This window comes from Magallana gigas, chromosome 5, assembly GCF_963853765.1.
Source record: "Magallana gigas chromosome 5, xbMagGiga1.1, whole genome shotgun sequence".
NCBI classification, from domain to species: Eukaryota; Metazoa; Mollusca; class Bivalvia; order Ostreida; family Ostreidae; genus Magallana; species Magallana gigas.
Genome location: NC_088857.1, coordinates 56,482,345 through 56,504,077, shown reverse-complemented (window position 1 = coordinate 56,504,077; position 21,733 = coordinate 56,482,345). Strand labels below are relative to the sequence as shown.

Below are 21,733 nucleotides of genomic sequence, written 5' to 3'. Positions count from 1 at the left end.
TTAAAAATAAGGTGAATGATAGTTTAAATCATATTGAAAATAAGGGTGTAAAAGTTTATCCCCACAGTGACATCTTTATGTAGAAATGACGTCATGAAGATTGGCTTATTTTGATAAATTGATGTTTTGTAGCAAAATATGGGTCTTTTCCGGTGGATTTTCGACTGGGAAACATCAAGCACAGGCTTGCTCAAGTACTATTTCTTTTTAATCTAGGGTCATATTTTGCATTTTTTTGATGGGTGTAGAGGTAAATTGTCATTAGGTGAATATGAATTAATCATTTAGATATGTTTGCCTCAAAATGAGTATCTATGAAGCAACTAATTTATCATTAGTGTGAGTATAGAACCCTTGATTGAAATTGTTGATTTAATGCATCTTGGGTTAGGGACTGGGATGTTTGATTAAGGGGCTGGAATGATTTAAATGGTGATCAGATATTGAGCTTTTCTTGTATTGCTTTGTCTTGAATGTATCTATCCACCTACTTGTCAGTCACCACATGTCAATTTTAACAGAATAGATATCATTTAATTGTTCTTTTAAAGACTTTATTTCAGTTTGCTCATTCACTGTATATAATGTAATTGGTAGGTCAGTTAAAGAAAGTTGTGTAAGTGACCTCAAGGTATGAAATAAAGATTCATTTTGTCGTCTTCATTAACAAAATTAATCTGTCAAATGAAGCACTGGAAAATCCACTGAAGGATAGATACCACAAAGCAATGCATATTTTGTTTCAATGATGTTTGGGAATCCACTCATTATAGTATTCAATCAGAAGTGGTTTAAGGAGATTTTGTTACACTCTCTTAGCTGATATTTGAATAATTCGAAAAAGATACACAATACCTGTACGTGAATTCGGTGTATTTTGAAGTATTTCATTGTTGGTGGTCAGCTTATGAAAGTGCCTATAAATTCTCAAGTCACGTCATATTTACGCCAATTCTTGAATATACTTTTGCAAGGTACTCTTGAAGTTTCTCGTTTACTTCTGTTAATATTTTGGTAAGAGTAAAGAAAGAGGATTCGCAGAACATTTACTTGAACGCGCTATATATCTTTGTAAGACTTTTATGAAGCTTAGGTATCTAATAAGGTGTGGTAATTCAAACTGATTTTGAAGAATGTCCTCCTTGGAAAGAGAGCTATGAGAATAAGTTGGATTGCCATTGTAATTTCTTATTGTTGAGGTGAAGGTCACAGCGTGTTTTTCGTTTTTTACGTTCAAGTTTTTGGATAAATTCTGCTTCATATTAAAATAAAATTTGGTCAGAAAAGTTTAGTCTTTTTGAACGTAGGATTGTTTGTTGTTAAAGACAAAAGTAATCAGGTGATTATTTTTGGTCTTACAATAAGTATGAAAAACGTCAGTCAGCATGCGACCCAGCTTAAGTATCGTGAAAGTCTTGTCATGTCAATAGTGGGCTGGGATTTGAACGGGCAACTTGCTCCCAGTCCTTAACCTAGTGTTAACCGGTGCTCGCCGATGATCTCTGAATACTTGAGAGAATGTATATGCTGCAATGATGAGAAATCAATGCTAGGACAGAAAGTTTCAAGTACCAAGACCCGCTGTTACTTTTTTTAATGTGAATTGTTTTTTTACGTTCACATAAAACAGTAGATTAATGTCTATTTGTATGAAAATTTAAGGAAAGATGATGGCATAACTTAATGTTTTATTTCCCTTATCACTTGATTACTGAAATATTTTGTAACAATCTAATGCCAAGACTTTTTTTATTTAAGCATAACTATTATTGTTACATTGAAATTAGGGTTTAATGATCATTGACCTCTGTGATTTCCTTAATCAATAAACTGGTGTAATAAAGAGGAAATGTTTACACTGACTAATTATCATTGACTGTATATATGATGGATCGGGAAATGCTTATCTTATTTTCACCCTAACAGTTTTTGTGTGTTTGGCATTTATAAGGACTACTTTTTTAAAAATAAACATCATATTGCAATTATAACAATCGAATACTGATTTGATTTGATTTGAAACTTAAAATATTAATGCAATTAAAATTAACTTAAAATTAAGGTCATGATCAAGGAAATGAAAGGTGCCTACAGGTTTATGAAATTCCAGTCATAAATTCAACAATAGGCCTTAACGGTCACCTGAGTAGCATATAACCCATACACAAACTTGTCGAGGATTCTCATATATGCATTTAATTAGGTTTTACAGTCATTTCATGCATATCTTTTACAATTTAATGCTATGCTATGGTATGCGATTTTAATGATATACTATGAGATTTGTATGCTATGCTATGAGATTTGTATGCTATGCTATGAGAAATTGAAATGAAGGGCTTAATGATATTGTATGCTATGGTATGCTATGGTATGCTATGAGATTTGAACAAAAACGCCTCCATACACAGAAGAGTTCCTTACATTTCGAAGTAAAAAATTAAGAAGCCAAAGTTTACCACAAATCTGTCATGTAAACATTTATTTTATCAAATAAAATCATTTAAAACTGAGTTAAAATACTGTTGTATGCTATGCTATGGTATGCTATGGTATGCTATGGTATGATATGACGAATGCGATTCTATGAGATTGTATGCTATGGTATGAGATTCCAATGCTATGCTATGAGATTCCAATGCTATGCTATGAGATTTCAATGCTATGCTATGCTATGGTGTATGTTGTAAAAGATATGCTTGAACTGACTGTATTCTTCAGTACAAAAATTATAAATCTGTAATGACGACCACCTCCCGGCCTGAAATCCTTCAAAAAGAAGTATGAAACCTATGATTTTTGGCGAAAAACTTAAAGATCTGGTCTACAAATACATGAATTCAGTTCTCCTTTCAGGTATGTGGGAATAAAGAAGACAATTTTTGGGAGTTGATTTTAATCAACTCTCCTATGCAGTTACTGAGACAAACTGAAAGTGAAACAGTGTTTGGACCTCAGCACAAATCATTGCTGTTGACAAGACTTAGTTCTTGAAAATAATTGATAAATTCGATGTTATGTACGCTAAAGCATTGTTTTTCAGGGAAACTTATTTATAAATACATTGAAAATAGTAAGATTCTAAATGGTAAGACAATTTTAATATTTTTTGTAGTCGTATGTATTCCTACCCCAGAGTTCAATATAGTCTCGTTCAACTCGACGCTGGGCTGTCTCCGTAAATCCTTGTCGGAGATTTACGGTGTCAGCCGAGCGTTTGGTTGAATGAGACTAGAGTTAAATATTGCTTAGATCCATACAATTTTCGATAAATATTTCTATTACTGATACATAGTTTGATTTAATTAATTTTATTTTAAAATATCATTTAACATGATTCATATGGGGGTTTCCTGACATTCTTGTCGAAAAAGTCCAAAAAATCCTATTATAAAAATGTGCGTAATTCAAATTAGAAACTACATGTACTTGTCATGCAAAATAACATATCATTGATTTTAAAATAAATAAACATCGACAAAATCAACTCCCGTCAGTTCTCCAGTACTTTGATTAAACATTATCTGCATTAACACCTACATGTGTACATCCATATTGGACCTTCCCATGATGCACAACAAAGGACGAAAACAGATAGCAATAGGTCAACTGAGTTTACTCAGGTGACCTTAAACTGGACAAAACTCCAAGATGTATTACTTATTTCCTACATATTTCATACAAAATAACAGTTTAAAACATAGTATTTAATTGTGTTTATCAAATATTTAACCCCTGATCCACCTTATCAATTAAAGCTATTGTTATAAAGCGCATCATGAAATGAATTTATATCATAAATTTCATATACATGTAGGCACCTTCCATTTACTAGATCTTAAGCAAATTTTGGCGCATTATATTTTGTGAACAGTGTCCATGAGTTGTACCTGTCAAAGTTGATAAATAAACCTATAACTCATAAATACGTAGTATGTTGCAGTCGGGAAGGAAGTGCCTCAAGTAAGACAGTAAGAAAGAAAAACTAGTCAATCATTGATGGCAGTGAACGGAACACGATATGACATTGTGTTATCCAATACGAATATCATATATAAGGAAAGACGTAGTACTTTTGACTGCTCTTGTCCAATATTTAGTAGAAAAGTTCAATCAGATCAATTTAATCAGAAATGAACATGTGTACTGTGATTCCGATAAATCGTCAACTTATCTAGTGTTGATTGATTATAATGTCAAAAGCTGATTAAATTCTACTAATTCTAACTAAATGTTTTAAAAAAATCATTATTTTGAAACTGTTAGCATAGCAAATATTAGACATATAAGACAAATAGACAGAGTATGTATGACAATTATATTCACAAGTTTCTAACGATTAAAATATTTTCAAATAACCTTATATTTAAACCGCAACTTCAACAGATGTTTTCATTTCATGCCGGTAATTGTGTTGCATGTAAATATTTACGCTTGCAAATGTTTCCTTTAGATAACATGTTGGCGCAATATGTTGTTATTCCTGCATAACACAAGCCTGGGTCAAGAGGTCAAAGCAGCGCATGAATTATCTGGGTGACTACTTTCTCTCCGTTCTCAAACTAATTGACTTAGCTAAAACACACCTAATATCATAATGTGGTGATTTGACCCACTATTATTAGTACAGGGACGAAGTCAAAGGTTCGGTTTCCCCGACTGTCTCGCCATCAAAGCGGTGGGAAACACGATAAATGGCGCTGTGAGCAGGGTACTTTTTGATGAAGTGGTAAAAATTGAATGCAACGCTGAGAAAACATGGTAGGCGCCATTTTGAAAAAATAAATTTTGTATGTCTTAGTGTTGTAGTTGCGGTGAGCCGCCGAGTGTTTATTTGTTGAAATATTGGTTAGTTTTATTTATGAGTCATTGATTTATTGTACTTTGAATTAATTATGGCCGAGATGATGCAAACAGCAGGTGTTGGTAGGGGGTCTGGGAACATCAGGATGGCAGGTACATTCAGTTTGAGGGTCTGGGAACTTCAGGATGGCAGGTACATTCAGTTTGAGGGAAATAGCCAAGATGGCATGGTAGGTACCTCAGGGAATAGCGGCAGGGAGGGGCTTTCATCTACCAGTAGGGTAAATTTTGACCCGAGGCTGTTTAGCACATTCCGAGGGGAGGGTGCCCCTGGTAATAATGTCAACCGGTATGAGCAGGTTGATATATCACTCACTCAAACGGGGGATGGATCCACGAGTCATGGGAAGAAGTACACATAGGATGATCTCGATAAAAGGCAGCAAATGGTAGTTTACAAGGCATAGTGGATGGTTTGGGTGTTGACTTTGGATGTCTGAAGAGTGAAGTCGATTCCATCAGGACAGGTATAGGGTCAATCGAGACGAGTATGACGAACAAGTAAGGAATGTTTTTTCACAGATTAGGTAAATGTTTCAAAGGTCGGGTTTGTTCAGTGTAAGTAGATTTCCTAAAATTCGGGGTAATGCTGCAAGCTTGGGGACAAGTCAGTCACAAATTACCAGTAGCCATGAGGGTACTTTGGTTCCTGGACTGGCTGTACAAACAAAATTAGTAAATGGGGGAATGATATATTCTCTGGGGGTCCAGGGTGTGTGTTGAGCTCGGTAGGTTCTGTCTCCACAGGGGGGGGGGGGGGGGCAGGCTTTTCCTAGCTTTCCCCACGTCATTACGGAAGTCCCTTAGGCAGATGTTAGTTTCATGCCCTGGCCAGTACCTGGTGACAGTAGCATTAACTCAAGACTCACAGGTACAGTACCCGACCAGTCTAGGGGAATTATGTCATCAGGAGTCGTAACCCAAGGTAATGTAACTAATATTAGTAGCAGTCAAATCCCTGGGGTTGGGGGTCACGTTTCTAGTTGCAAATGCCAATGACCCAGGCCTGTCCCACACAAACCTGGCAAAATACATTTATGTCAAATCAGGGAACTCCTTTTAGACAACCAGTTACAAGTATGCATGAGAGTAGGCAGCCAGTCATGTCAAATGTATGGCAGTCAGGGAGTACCCCCTAGTCCTGTATTGTTTAGCACTCACAGGTCTCAGTTACCCAGTCTTATACCTCCAGGTAGTAGAAGTGGAATAAGTCGGAGAAATCCCACTGAGGTAAAGTGTGTCAGGTATAACGGGGATGTAGAGTGGGGTCCATTCTACTCAACCATTGCAGAACAGTATGGTTGGTGTGATGCAGATTGTTTGTTTGCACTTAGTTTGACACAAGAGGGGGTAGCTTTGAAGTATTTTGACATTTTGCGCCGCAGGGGTACTACACTTACCTTGAGTTAGAGTTTAATTCAATTACTCAGACACCTGAAGAGCCAATAGAACAATGGGGTGATAGAATAATGGATTTAGCCCAGAAAGCTTTTGAGGGTAGGACCTCGCCTGAAATTTATCAGGAAGAGTTGATAATGAGATTTGTTTTAGGATGCCTAGACTTTGAAGGCGGGTCAGCATTTAATTTATCGCCCACCAGATACCCTAGCGGATGCTATAAAGAGGGTTAAGACATTCCAGTTGAGTTGTCGTGCAATTGCCCGTCGCCATAGGGCTGTAAGGTCAGTCCCAAATGAAGTCTGTGAAGTATGGCGTCTAGAAGATAGGTCTAGTAATGCTGCAGATACATAAAACGCGGACCAAACTGAAAGCCACAGCCCTGTACCATCTCGTGGTGTTACTATTCCGGGCCAATAATTTGTTATGGTTGTAAGCAGCCAGGTCACATGAGGCGAATCACGTAACCATCACGTAACTATTATGCAGTCCCCCCAAACCCAACTATTAAAAATACAGAGCACATTGAGCCAAATGTTTTGTTTCACCACCGACCACCAGGGGTCGGTTTACGTTTGCAGAAAACTCGTCTTTTAAACTGCACATGTTATACCTTCTGTTCAGTCTGTTTATCAGGATGAAGGTTCTGGGGCATGGCAGGTGTTGGTTGAAATTGCGGGTATGGAAATGAATCCCACAGTTGACACAGCCGCAGATATTACAATAGTATCACAAAAGGTTTACGACTCTATGAAATCCAAGCCGCACATTGTTAAGGCGACAAATACAAGACCTGCAGGTGAGGGAACTGGCATGCGTGCTCATTTTTTGGGTGAGGTTGAGGTTACCGTTGGTGGATATAGGTTTGTTCATCCAATTTATGTTGGTCCCTTCCAGGATGAAATGTTGGGAATCGATTTCCTAAGGTCACATGGTGCATAAATTTTCTGTGAGACAGGAGCTCTGATAGTCAAAGGGGTACCAGGCATGATTGAAATGTCTACCGGTGTTGATTGGTTGGTGCTAAACGCTGTATCATGTCGCCGGGTGCGGATTCCATTGCATACTGCTCAAGTGATAGAATGTGATTTGGCTAATGAGATGTCAGATTTTATCAATGAACCAGTCAATGTCTTCCCAGAGGGTGTTGTTGATTCCAGGACTTACAGTGCTTCTGGGAATAAGGGTAAGTTGTGTGTCATGAATATGACTGACATATTGTTAAAACAGGAAGTGTTGTCAAAAAAGCAACAGCAGCTTGTGCAGTCACGAACAGTGAGGCTTCAGTGCGTCGGGTCTCAATAGAAGGGAAAAAAAATAAAAGGATTTTGTGGAAGTCCGCCAGGAAGCAGTCACCCTTGTAACTGAGTTTGCCGATATTTTCGCAGTCAGTGACTTAGATTTTGGCAATTATGTAGAGATTGAGCATCGTATTGAGTATTGACACTGGCGATGCACGTCCCATTAAGCAGCGGATGCGCCGCACTCCTGTAGTTTTTCAGGAAGAGGAGGAAGTCTATTTGGATAAAATGTTAAAAACTGGAGTAATCCAGCCCTCTACTTCAGACTGGGCAGCTGCTTCTGTGCTTGTTCGCAAAAATGACGGACGCATGAGATGGTGCGTTGACTTTCGTGCACTGAACAAGGTCACAATCAAAGACAGTTTTTCTTTGCCACTAATAGAGATATGTATGGATACACTATCAGGAAACATGCTTTTCAAAGCATGACGCTAATGCAGCATTCTGGCAAATTAAAATACACCAAGATGATATGAAGAAAACTGCCTTCATCATGAAGTATGGACCTTAAAAATTTACGCGGATGGGGTATGGTTTATGTAACGCCCCTATAACCTTTGTCAGAGAAATCAATTTAGTGTTGCATCGGCTTAACTGGAAAATTGCTCTTGCATTCTTGGATGATGTGCCTGTGTTAGGCAAAAGTGAATAAGAGCATTTAGACAATTTGCGCCAAGTTTTTTAGCGTTTCCGCAAAAGAAATCAAGAAATGTTGGGTCGCACAGTAAGCAAAGATGGTGTCGAGATAGGAGATCAGTATTAAGATGCAGTACGGGAATGTCCCATACCCAAGGATGTCAAAGCAGTCGAGAGGTTTCTTGGTTTTGCAAACTATCACAGGAGCTACATTTCGCATTTCTCTAAAATTGCAGCACCTTTGTATGATTTGACTGGAAAGAAGGGGTTCCAGTGGGAAGCGGAACAAGAAGAAGCATTTGGTAGGCTAAGTAGTTTATTGCTCAGGCCACCAGTGTAAGCAATAGCAACCAGCACAGGACTTTTATTCTTGAACAGACGCCTCAGATTACGCTGTTGGCGGAGAGTTGAGTCAGATTCAGGGTGGACATGAGAAAACAATAGGTTAATGAAGCACAGTGTTGTCAACAGAGCAACGGCAATATTGCACAACACATCTAAAGAGTTGCTAGCTGTGATCAAGTGTACTCGACAGTTTATACACTGCCTTCATGGTCGTGTGTTTACGATCAGAACGGATCACCATTGTCTGGTACAGTTAATGAACTTTAAAAATCCACAGAACTGAGTCAAAACAATATGCGGATAGTCCATCGGTCTGGTAAGAAGCATGTTAATGCTGATGCTCTGTCACGAGACATTGCGGACAGTTGTCAGAGCAATTCTTCACAAATTCCGTTGAGAGACTTGCCTTTTGAAGGATGTAAATACTGTCGAATAGCTCACGAGCGCTAATGGTATGACACCTTTAGGGCCACAGATTAGAGATTTGTTGGCATCAGGTCCCTTCGACTGCTGACTGACGTTTTTCTTACTAATTGTTAGACCATAATTAATCACCTAATTGTCTACGGAGTTTTTCGTTTTTTCCCCGATTACGACAAAGAGCACACGACATGGTTAAGCTGCAGATTGCAGATAAGGAATTCCTTCAGGCAGACTTGAAGTCAGGGGTGTTGCCACGTGAGAGTGAGTTGGTGACTTCTAGCCCAGAAGAGAAGTGTTAATGTTGTGAAAGGGATTGTTTCATGTTAGAAGATAAGGGCGTAGTTTGGCGGAAGCCCGCTGAGGAGAAAGATGTCTTGCGCCTTCTGGTGCCTAAAGCTTTCGTGAATAAGTGATGTACTTGTGCCATGACATTCCTTTATCAGGACACCAACTGAAGGTATTCAACGCCCTCATGAGATGCTAAACCCGATTTTTATTGGTTGCGGATGGTCGCCGACTTAAAGAATTGTGTTCTCACATGTGATGTCTGTTGTAAAAATAAAGGGGGCTATAGCTAAATCGCTCTGCTTTAAAGTGTTATCAAGCAGGTAGTCCAATGGAAAAAAGTTAATCTTGATTTTCTTGGACCATTACCTCGCAGAGAACGGAAACGAATACATACTCATGATTGATGGTGGAAAGCTTTACAAAGTGAGTGGAGTGTGAGCTTTACAACCCATTACCATTGCAAACAGCGGAAGTGACCGCAAGAGATTCCATCAATGAATTTTTCTCAAGGTTCGGGTACCCGTATGAAGTGTTTACATATCAGGGTAGGGACTTTGAGAGTGAGTTATTCCGCCAAATATGCGAGACCCTGTGGGTCACTAAAACGCGGACAACACCGTACAGACCATCAGGGAAAACCCAAGTTGAGCGTTTCAACCGCACGCTTATGGACGCGGTACGCTGTTACATAGAGGACTGTTCTAAGAGCTGAGATCAGTACTTTGGTCCATTAACAGGTTCTTTGGGGTCTACTATCAATAGGCAAACTGGGTACACAGCAAACAAATTGATGTTAGGTAGAGAAGTCAATGTGTCCCAACTATCCTGTATCGACCCCCGGATTCCATTGATTTTCGAAATGGGGAGGAAAGAGAAATGGACAAATATGTGGGTGATTTGCAAAAAAAATTGCAGATGAAACATAAGATTGCCAGGGAAGAGTTAAAAGCCGCACAAACAAGAGACCCACGGGCCACATCGCTCACCTGAGCAACATTAGGCACGATAAAATCAGCTCACGGAGTCGTAAAATATTTGTTTCCCCCTGGATATTCTTATATCTATAATCAAGTCAAGCTTTCACTAAAGTTACAGCTTTTCTAGGAAAATGTTTTTGTAGAGAAAGATTTTAAGATATTTTTCCATATATTCCTATGTAAAAATTTGTTTCTCCCACCCCTTGTGACCCAATCCTACTCCCGGGAATCATGATTTGAAATCTCACTACCTGACGATGCTTCCAAACAAGTTTGAGCTTCCCTGGCATAATGGTTTCTGAGAAGAAGATTTTTAAATATTTACTCTATATATTCCTATGTTAAAAGTCGACCCCCTCCCCGCTATGGTGACCCTACCGAACCCACGAGGTTCATGATTTTCACAACTTTGAATTTTATCTCCTGAGGATGCTTCTACACAACTTTTAGCTGTCCTGACTGATTGCATTCTGAAAAGAAGATTTTTAAAGATTTACTCTATATATTCCTTTGTAAACATTCAACCCCTCATTGTGGCTATACCCTACACTTAGGAGTCATGATTTTCACAACCTTGAATCTACACTACCTGAGGATGTTTCCATAAAAGTTCTGTTTTTCCTCGGCAAAAGGTTCTTGGAAATTTTTTTAAAGATTTAGTCTATATATTTTCTAATGTACAAATTTGACCCCCATTGTGGCCACACCCTACCCCCGGGGATCATGATTTTTACAACCTTGAATTTACGCCAGCTAAGGATGCTTCCGCATAAGTTTCAACTTTCCTTGCCAAATGGTTGTTGAGAAGATTTTTAAAGATTTACTCTATATATTCCTATGTAAAAATTCGCCCCCATTGTGGCCCCATCCTACCCCCGAGGGTCATGATTTTCACAACCGTGAAACTACGCTACCTGAGGATTCTTCTACACAAGTTTCAGATTTCCTGGCTGATTGTTTTTAAAGAAGAAGATTTTAAAGATTAACTCTATATATTCCTTTGTAAAAAGTCGACCCCCCCCCCCCCCAATGTGGCCCAATCCTACCCCCAAGGGTCATGATTTTCACAACGTTAAATCTACACTACATGAGGATTCTTCCACATACGTTTTAGCTTTCCTGGCCTAATAGTTCGTGGGAATTTTTTTAAAAAAAATTCTCGAAAATTCCTAACTAGGCCTAACAAAAAATAGGTTTGTCTCCGCTTTCAGGTTGAAAAAGAATTAGGGTTGGTAAGTAGGCCTTTTTTTCCCTCTCCATCTGCTCAATTGTGAATATTAAACCATTTATCTATTAAACTGGGTAAGATAAAAAAAAACACAAGTATATGTTGTCATTGCTTAATTTTGTCTTGGAACTGGCTATAGAGAAAGGTCTTGCATATCAATTCTTTGTATTTGTTCTACCATATGGTCTAAATGTTGGATATGCAAGACCTTTCTCTAGGCAAGGCTTGCACACAGGCAAAACAGATTAGATTTTTTGTTTTAGTGAAGCATCAAATACGGAACCATCTGTCCCACAATAATAACACAGATCTGTGGGTCCCAGGGATGAAAAATAATATGTTATTTCCAAAGGAGATGAGCAGTCAATCCCCAATTTTAATGTGGTTTTCCCATGGAGACTGTGCCCTGGTGGTGTCAATGGGGCACCACAAGTTTAGCTGTATTCACGTATTAACTCTGCCAAGAGCAACTCTTGTCTCCCAGATAATTTCAGTTCTCCATAGATGACTCTGGGCTTTAAACACTCTACACATTTAGTTGTTGAACGGGCAGTTTGTGCAGTAAGTGAGAAGTTGCCTTGAACATCAGGATCCGTTGATATAATATTAAAACTTTGATCCGTTGTCTTGGTAGTGGCTTTAAGTTTCTTTCCCAGACTTAACCTTGTAGTGGCTGATGTGTTGGTGGGTCTATCTGCTTCTGACGTATCCTTCCCATTCACTTCAGAATAAATTTTAAAATGCCCATCTTCGTCTTCTCTCAAAACGGGGTCTGGCAGCCAAGCCATTTTCTCTCTTGGTATGTTTGGAGCAATACAACAGCCAGCATCTGCACATTTCCTTATTTGAAAGCTATATTGCCTCTCCTGGCAGTGCCTTTGTTTCCAACTGGTGTATGACTTGACTTTGTCTGTGTTCACTTTCCGAAGTTTTTCCAAATTCATTTCTGGGAATATTTCTCTTAAATGTCTCTTGAACAGGTCAATTTCATCTTCGATGATTGGATCTTTTGTTTCTATTGGCTTGTCCTTCAGTTTAAGTCTTCTAAATCTATTTTGAATAAGGGCTTGAACTGGCGCAATTGATGTTTTGTATGCCTCTTTCAGATGTGGTTCTTTAACAGACATTTGCCTGATCTCTTTCATACTGCCGCATTTTTTCAACAAAGCTTCATGTTCAGGAAGTCTTTCTCTTTCTAGTTCTGTAGCCCAAGGTTAAGAATAGACATCACTCTTTCAGCAGGATTTCGCCAACTGTGGTCAGGAGCACATATACAGAGTATTAGCATATCAAGATTTAACTCGTTGAATATACATATATATGCACATTTTACACTTTCTAGGTTGTTTCTGTGATCAACTCCTCCATCAGAATACTTTAACAAAACATTGACTTGCTCTTTGTCCACAATTTGTTTGGATATTGAAACAGCAAGTCTGAAAGGAAAGGATGCTTCAACACAGAGTCATTCAATGTCACACTAACTTGTAGATCCTGGTATATCTATTTGAAGAGATACAGATGGTGTTAGGCTAGATTTTGTCATATCATGATCTCCCGCCACAAGTGTTGTTGATGTTGGCGCAATAGATTTCTTTCCTCTAACACTAGTACTCACAGCAAATCCAGGTTCTCCTATTTAAACTTTTGCCTTGTCATCGCAACTGAAGAAAACAACATTAATATCTATGAGATTGTTCAGTTCGATAGCACGTTCTCTCTGGTATTTGAACAAGGCATTACAATAGTGTTCATCTGGATGGTATGTTCTTAATTGTCTTTTCTGTATTTTATATTGCACATCAATCTTTGATGTAAATGACCATGCTGTTATGGCATAGGGATTTCTGGGTGCAAACTGCAGCCTCACTAGTGCTTTTGAAGGAATCAGTGTATTTGCTGGACATCTTTCAATAGCTCTTTCCATCAAGTCACCTAAAGAAATCCATTCTGATTTGAGTGTCGCCGTTCATCTGCTGCTGTAGATTCCTCAACAACTGATGCCAAATGTTGGAAAAACTCATCAAACTTGTCAGATGGCCTCCCTGGGTTAATATGTCGAAGGTCTGCAATAAGTTCTGTTTCACCAAGAAATATTAAGCGTAGTCTTTCTTGAGTGTCTGGATGTGCTGAAGTAGCAGCATCCAGGGTAAGTTCTTTATATATCATATCTAGAACTGCCGGAGATATACGGGTAAAGTTATTCACTTTCTCCTTAAATGCTCGTCTCATGGCTCTGGTGTGATATTCCTTGAAAAGATGCTTGTTTTTTTAGAGCAAACCTAGCCCTATCAAGAAGAATTTCTTGTTCTGATCTTTTTCGCTTGCTGGGACAACACAAACACTTGACACAACCGAGCCGCCCGGACAAAATCTGAATATGTCTATCGGCACTGTCAGACGTAGTTCTGAGAAGAATCTGTACCTCTGAATTTTGCTTTGAAATGGATGCTCCAAGTATTTTTCTTCATCGAAAAAACATGAAAGTCTCCTGATCCTTCTCTAAGTGCAACATCCAATAAAGTGTATCCTTTGTCAAGGTCACAAGGTCTACAGATTCTTCTGTGCTCTACAGAAGTAAATTCACCAACTGTTCTTACTGGGTGTAGTAAGTTGTGGTTGTTGCTTATTTCCTTTGCCTTTTTGTTAAGAAAATCTTTGTAATGGGACAAACAGTCTGCTAAGGCTTTCATGTCATCATGCAATCTGCACCAGGAAGGACTGCTTTTTATCACTGGTTTCAAAAGTATACTGTAGAGGGCCTGACTATGACTTTCCAAGGAATTGGCTGACAATTTTATACATTTCATCTTTTTTCTTTTAGTGTCATAATAGGTTTGGTATTTTTTAAAAAAAACTCTGGGATTGCAAGAACACTTTTTCTAGAACTCTCTTCATTGATGGTGTCATGCTTATTTGTAACATACCACAAAGCATTACACAGCACCTGAAAATGTAATACAAATTTATTTAATGTATTGAATTAAAATTCAAAAGTTTTTTCGTAGAGCAAATATATACATGTACAGATGATATTCGTATTTCGAATACAAATTTAAATTCAGACAAGAAATGATAACAATACAATTTCATGCCTAAACATGGTATAGAATTTGATGAAGAGTTTCAAACACTTTAAAACTGTCAGATAATAAAGGTATATAAAGTGCAAAATCCACATTGATTTCAGGTGTTTATAAAAATTGTAAGAAACAATTAATATATACATGTATTTAACAAAATGCATTCTACATCATTGAGGTGCAGGAAATATGTTGAGGGTTAAATTCTGTGTATCAGAAAAGTGCATGCTAAATGGAGAGCTAGCTATTGGTATATAAGCAAAGTTTAAAAGCACATCTACCTACAATGCCACAACCTTTATATATATATATATATATATATATATATATATATATATATATATATATATATATATATATATATATATATATATATATATATATATATATATATTCAGGCACAATGTAAAGCATTGTGCCATATGTTCAACTTACTGTTGGTCCAATCTGCTGTCGTACTTGAAAAAAATTACAAAATGTATTATTTTTGCCATATACTTTAAAATATATTTATAGTGAACATTAAGTTGTTTCCCATGTTTAAATTTTACCTGTCTGGAATACTTGTCCATCACTTTTAGCTGTGGCTTTAGGAAAGCTCAATTCTTTTTCTCTGAAGTCTGCAACCAGCTCATTATACAACTCATCCTTCTTGGTTAAATTACTGTAATTTAAAGTAACACATTTTTATACTGTTTAATATTTGAGAGAATCAAGGACAATTAAAAGCCGGACAACATCCATCAACTCAACATTTATTTATGAATGAATAGGATGCCCATCTCTACTTTATATCTAAAAATTATGGAAAACAAATAGGTAATCACTTTCCATTCAATGGTATTCAAACAAAAAATATTCTTTAATACATATAAATATTGGAAAGTTTGTTTGCGAGCTCTTCACATTCATTATACCAGAAGATTGTCCTACAGAACATGCATTTGTGAGAATTTAATTGCCACATTTTCTCTCCTATATATAGTAGATTCTGACAAATACATGCACTGCTATTGCACACCAAGTTAACATTGCTTTAACAATGATACTTGAATAAATTTTTACAATCCTTTTCAGATAGTGCAGCTTTGACATACATGTATAATATACAACATTTAAACAATAGCTTTAAGATTAAATTGTTTTCGTTGAAGAAAAAAGAAAACAAGAATTAGTTTTACAGAACTGATAGAAATATATTCCCCTTATCCTAAAGGAATATTTATCAGTCTGCACTAGATAGACACAACACTCACCTGTAATCTTTTTTATCTGGATAATTGCGGCCCTTTGAAATCAACAGTTGGAAAGCGTCAATTGCCTTCTTCGTGGCACAATCTGCAGCTTGTTTTAGGACAGACATATCTGGATTTTCCTAGTATACAAATCTCAAACTTTTGGCTCCTATAGAAGAGATCGTGCCAATCAAGTCGCCGACTGATAGCGTTCCATCAACTTCGAATTCCCCAAAGTGAACAGAAAATTCGGTACCTTTTATACTACCGGAATGACTTCCGTGTATGTCATCATATATTTCATGTAACGACAGTTCGGAGGAAAGAGATCGTATGAACTTTTTCCCCGGCTGGTGTGAGCATTTCTCCAGCTCGACTGGCACGACGTGCTGCCATTTGTAAATAACAAACATCTACACAACACTGATGACATCTAAATATATTCTTTAAGCGTTTCTACGACTTAAATTTAGAGGACACAATAAATTTTTAAATCGGATAAAAATGAAATTTTAACAAAAAACGGATAAAAACGGAAATTTACGAAAACAAACCTCGAAAACTTGTTTTGGGTCGCCCGGTTTAATTTAGGGTAGGTCGGGAAAGCGGAAACAAACCATTTTTTGTTAGGCCTAATGTCCCTTTGCAAAAGGGCGTGGTCCCTAGTTTTAACAACTTTGAATTCCCTTAGCCTAAGGGTGCTTTGTGCCAAATTTGGTTGAAATTGGCCTAGTGGTTCTGGAGAAGATGTTGAAAATGTAAAAAGTTTACAGACAGACAGACGGACGACAGACAAAATGTGATCAGAATAGCTCACTTGAGCTTTCAGATACACAATGCAGCGGGATTATGATAACAGAGCCACAGAACACCAATTTAAAGTTGGCGATGCTGTGTACGGGCGTCGGAACGCAGCTAGGGAAGAAAGTAGAGTCAATGTGGATATGCCCAGGTGTCATAGTTGAAGCAAAGTCCGACACAGTTTTTGCAGTGAAATCACGTCGGGAGGTCAATGCCATGCATCATGACAAACTTAAGAAATGTGATGCACGGAAACTGCCAAAGTGGTTGGTAGATTACATGAGATCACGGCAAAGTAAGTCGCCAAGTGACATGGGTGATCATCTAGATGATGAGGTAAGTGCCACACTTCTGCCAAAGTCCCTGCCGATACTGCCACTGAGGAGAGACTTGGGAAACAGCCTGATGGACCATTCAGGGGTTCAGGGTCTCATTTTTAAGGTATTATTAAGCATGATGAAACTCTTGTCGCAAAATCGCCAAAGCGGGGACAGAAAAGGTACAGAGGTCTAATTGTGTGAGTAAAAAACAAAATCCTAATGAATTAATGGCGCAATGTGATTCCTGCAGAGACTGGCTTCATCCGAAATGTGTAGGTATTACTGCTGAAATTGCAGAAAGGATACCTCGGTATACTTGCCAATAGTTTTATAAGTAATGGTAAATCACAATGTTTTAGTTAATCACACCAGTATTGTCGATTGCAGGGGCTCAAAAAATGTGTTTATGTATATGTCTATTTTTGTAATATCGGGGTTCAGGTTTTTAAAATCGGGGCGAGTGTGGTGATTTTACCCACTATATCTCTTTTTTGTAATATTGGGGGTCAGGTTTTTAAAACCGAAGGGAGTGTGGCGGTTTTATCCACTATAAGTGTGGGGGCGAAGGCATCGGGTGGTTTCGCCCGTGCGCTAAAGGAGATCGTCTGCGGATCGCAAGACACACGTTGTTGTGAAATTGTCTGACGTTAAATTGATAAAGATATTTTAAGCTTACTTGTAAGTTGCTGGTGATTCTTATCGGTTTCCCCGACTGTCATGCAATCCAAGCGAAGGGAAACACGATAATAATAAAACATAGTTTAGGCATAAAAAAAAAAACATCTGTATTTTGATATACGAACTATCATTAATTTATTTTTTTTTTTACAAAATATAATATTAATTTTGGGATGAATGGTCATGGCTTAAATTTCCCGTAAGATCATTTTCATTGTTCGACATCGAAACAAAATGTTCTTGAAAATTACAATCGCTTTTGTCAAAGTAGTCATAGTGAAAATCCAAGAAGTTGGGGGCACATTGCTTTGCTGCTGTTGTAATAATTCCGGATTTTTTTTTTGTTTCGGTCCGGACCGGTTTTTTCTTTTAGTTTCTTTGTTAATGCCACGTGATACAGTGGTTATAAATACGACGGTGAGTCAGCTGTCGGCTGCTTAGAAAATGATCAAAAGAAGAGAGAAGTCAGTGAAGTTAAATAAAAGCTATCGTGTCAATACAGAGCTTGTCCGTTCGAAACGGCGTTAAGTGTTTTGGTAGGCCATAGAGAGGTTGTCCTCTTGGTACTGTTAATTAGGCATTGCAATCGTTTTGGCTTGTCAGTCTGGTACAGTAGGCTTTCCTCAGAGAAGCTAGCCATTGTTCCTTTCTCTAGTGGCTGATCAGACTGTCGTCCAGGCCGTTGTGCCCACTGTCCATCCTAAATAAGGCAGCTACAGTGTGCACAGTGTTTGAAGGGCTACTACGTATACTGTCCGTCCTGAATAAGGCAGCAAACAGTATATGCGGTAATCTGAGGACGGTCAGTCATTTTAGCTGAGTGGTTGACCTCAGTGTATTGTCACTGTGGGTGTGTACTGTCTGACCTGAACAAGGCAGCACCAGTGCATCACACACAGTGTCAATTATATATCTATTATACCCTTGTCGTGTTTGTAAATTTCTAGATTCCCTGAAATTACTTGTTGATTATTAACCTAAGTAAGGTTAGGCTATACCAATCATTTTTGACAATCAATAGAAAATCATTATATTATAAGACTTGTTAGTGTACACTCAAAACCCTGGAAAAGACCAGGCACGAACTCTTCCCCTGGCAGTATAAGTAGCTCGGTACGTTACTGTCAGTCGGGCGGTCCACCAACAGTTTCCGTTCGTTTTCCTCGGAGAGGATGCACATATTACCATGAAATTTAATGAACAGGTTTATCACAATCATGCCAAGTTTGATTTTGGGTAAAATCGAGCAATTTTCCACAGAGTTATGCCCATTGGACGTAGAAAAATTTCAATTTTTTGCAGTTTTTGTTCATTTTTTTCTCAGATGTTTCAAAAGTAGGGGGCATAAGTGGTTTTCAAACATCTCTTGTTTATTTCTGACTTTTTTAAGAAGTCTCGATCAAAATCGAAAACGTAATATCACAGACATTTCGTATTTACTCCATTCACGGTCAAGTTTTACTCCTTCTAGATATGCTTCTCTCTGTTTTGTTCAATTAAAAAGGTTTGCATACTTTTTAGGATGCCTTTCTAATATCGGAGGAAAATCATTATGCGCTTAAATTTGAATATGCGATAAAGTTTCCTCTGAAAATGCCCTGCGAAGGCTCTAACGCAATAAATACGGGTTGTTACTTGATCAAATCTTCCATTAAAGCTCTCCGAGCTTTCTTGGATTTGATCACGTGACCAACCCATATTTGTATCCCGATTAATATCCAAAAACGACGCCTTATGTGGGTATATCCGTCTAACTATTTTTAGAATCGGTAGGACAACAAAGTAGTGCCTTTAAATAAAATAGTTCCTATATTTGCAGGGTGTATATACATTTATTATAAATCAAAATGCTTGACACATGTCAGAAAAGAGGATTTGCTATTTTAAAAACAAGTGTCAAAATTGAATTATAACTTGAAGAAAAGATTTGAAATTGTTTGATGTACACCCTTTCCAAAACTGTGAAATTCCCTCCTTTTACTTTCATTTTCAGAGTTTTTCAATACAGACGCATTTTGCCGGAAAACGAATATGACTTCAAAACACGAAATTTTAACAGGAAAGAAATAATTTGATGAACTTTCATTTAAGAGGTCCCTTGTTGCTGATCGAAAATTACGGCCGGTGTAATGAAGAATAATGACCCCCGTAGAATAATGACCGGGGGTCATTTTTCGACGTAAAATAATGACCCCCCGGTCATTATTCTACGTAGAAAAATGACCCCTTTGCCTGAAGAATAAGTGTCATTTTCATAAAAATGAGCACACTCCACATGAAGAAAAGTGACCCTGTAGAATAATGACCCCCTTGTAGATTTAAGTTCTTCAGTATATTTTTTTTATTATTTATGAAATAGTCTTTACACTATTGTAATTTTTACTGCTGCAGTTTACAGAAACTAACAAAATTATAATTTACTGTTTATTCAAATAAACTTAAAGTGAAAGAATGGGTATATCTTAGAAAATAAAAATCCTTACGTTATAACAAGACTTTGACGTATTGCATCGGGGTATGGTTGTCATCTTAAAGGGGCATGGTCACGATTTTAGTCAAAAATTATTTTTCCGATTTTAATGTTCACAATGCTTCAGAAAGGCATTTTTAATAGGCAACCAAACTTTAAGTGTCATTCGTTGAGTTATAAGCAAGTTACATAGCTTGCAATTCTTTGCTATGTAAACAAAGCCTTTTTTTATTTTAGACCTAATGAATTTGTTAAACGTAAGGAACTGTTTATTTATGCTTAAAATGAACAAGAAGATAGACAAATTAGCTTGAAAAAGATTTTTACTGGTATATTGAACTTTGTAAACAACAACAGGACACGAGCCTTGTTTACATGACAAAGAATTGTCAGACCTGTATCTTGCAATTGCTTATAACTTTACAACTGATCCTCAAATTTCATTTGATCAGTAAAACTACTTTCCTTAAGTATTGTAAATAATGAAAACAGAAAAATAGAATTTGACCAAAATCGTGATCATGCCCCTTTAACAATTACATTTTCATATATCTATGGTGTTCCGATAGGGCCACTTCGACCTTAGGGCGAAGATGCGAATATGCAAAGGCGATAGTGCGAAGGCGAAGGAGCAAAAGTGCGAAGGCGAAGGAGCAAAAGTGCGAAGATGCGACGACGAAGCGCGAAGATGTGATGCCTAAAGTGCGAAGGTGCAAAAACGAGCAAGCGATACTACTATCGCTCCTTCCCAACTTCGCACTCTGGCCTTCGCATCTTCGCACTTTCGCCTTCGCCTTTTTTGATTGCATTCAGCAAGTCTCGGTCGATTACATAGAATTTAATGCAGGAACCGTACTCGCCAAGGTTTACCGATTAATCCGGGCTATTATTGATACGGATGTGCTAGGTCATCGCGCTTACTATGAATGTTTATAAATATTTCAATGTGACATATATGTTTACCAGTGCTAGCTATGCCTATCATTATCTACTCCACACAAAACTTAATGTCCACCATAATGTGTACATATGCACTTCCAGACTCCTGTCACTTACCAGCCGTCTGTTTACCGTGGACCAAACACAGCAACATTCTAATTTTATTATGCGAAACTCCTTGCTAATGCATGGATCTAGAGGGAGAGAGGCGGTCCGTCCCCCCGGAAAATAACTAAACCTCATCAAGCATCTTAAACCTATGGCTCAGATTCAGCATTCAAGTCTGTCAGGTGCATCAGTATCATAAGACGCACCATCCATGCAAGTTTAGTGAAGTTAGGACCAGTAATAACTTAGATATCATCATCAGAGGGCACCAGCAATTAAAACTTTTACCTCCTCAAGCATCCCCAACCTATGGCTCTGATTCAGCATCCATGCCTGTCAGGTGCATCTGTATCATAAGACACACCATCTATTCAGGTTCGGTGAAGTTAGCAAGTTTGGTGAAGACATAGGACAAGTAATATGTAGCTTAGATACAGGACCTGCAACAAATACTTTAACCAGCTCCGGACGCCGACGCCGGGGGTATGGCATAAGCTCCCCTTGACTTCGTCTCGGCGAGTTTAAATGGCTAAAGCGCGAAGATTCGAAGGCGAGAGTGCGAAGTTGCCAAAGCAAAGAAGCGATAGTAGTATCACTTCTTCGCCTTCGCAACTTAGCACTTTCGTCTTCGCATCTTCGC

General features: G+C 38.0%; 1 pseudogene; it reads right to left on the bottom strand.

Moving 5' to 3' along the window:
- Window positions 1-11,568: 11,568 nt before the first annotated feature.
- Window positions 11,569-14,562, bottom strand: LOC117682451 (uncharacterized; annotated as a pseudogene).
- Window positions 14,563-21,733: the final 7,171 nt, after the last annotated feature.